Raw genomic sequence first — 424 nt, 5'->3', positions numbered from 1 at the left:
ACCTGGATTTGATTGCCAGGTCGGGAAGATCCTCAGGAGAGCGGGGAATGGAAAACCACTGCAGGATTCTTGCCTGGAGAATTCCACGGACAGATCGAGCCTGGTGGACTGTGGTCCATGGAGTCACAGAGTCGGACACGACTGTGCCACTAACATTTTCTTTCACTGGATATAGGACTCCTCCTGGATGTAAGCTAGAACACTTGCTCTTTATGAGAGCTCAGAATGCAAGGTTGTAAGATTTGCGCCTTTCCTTGGATGTAGATGGAAACAATAGGGCTTCCGGAACCTGGGATCGAACCAGGGACCCTTAGATCTTCAATCTAACGCTCTCCCAACTGAGCTATTCAGCTCTCCAGTGAAAGCAGCCCTCAATGTATCTTAAAGAGTTTCTCGGAGGGGTACTCTTTCTACCCTCGTATGA

General features: G+C 49.1%; 1 non-coding gene across 1 annotated transcript; it reads right to left on the bottom strand.

Annotated features, from left to right (window-relative positions):
• Nucleotides 1-280: 280 nt before the first annotated feature.
• TRNAF-GAA lies at nt 281-353 on the bottom strand. The gene has a single exon. It is a non-coding gene; the product is annotated as a tRNA-Phe (tRNA).
• Nucleotides 354-424: the final 71 nt, after the last annotated feature.

This window comes from Bison bison, unplaced genomic scaffold (assembly GCF_000754665.1).
Source record: "Bison bison bison isolate TAMUID 2011002044 unplaced genomic scaffold, Bison_UMD1.0 scf7180017858127, whole genome shotgun sequence".
In the NCBI taxonomy this organism is placed as follows: Eukaryota; Metazoa; Chordata; class Mammalia; order Artiodactyla; family Bovidae; genus Bison; species Bison bison.
Note: the sequence above shows the minus strand (reverse complement) of the source record. Positions and strands in the feature narration are given on the sequence as shown.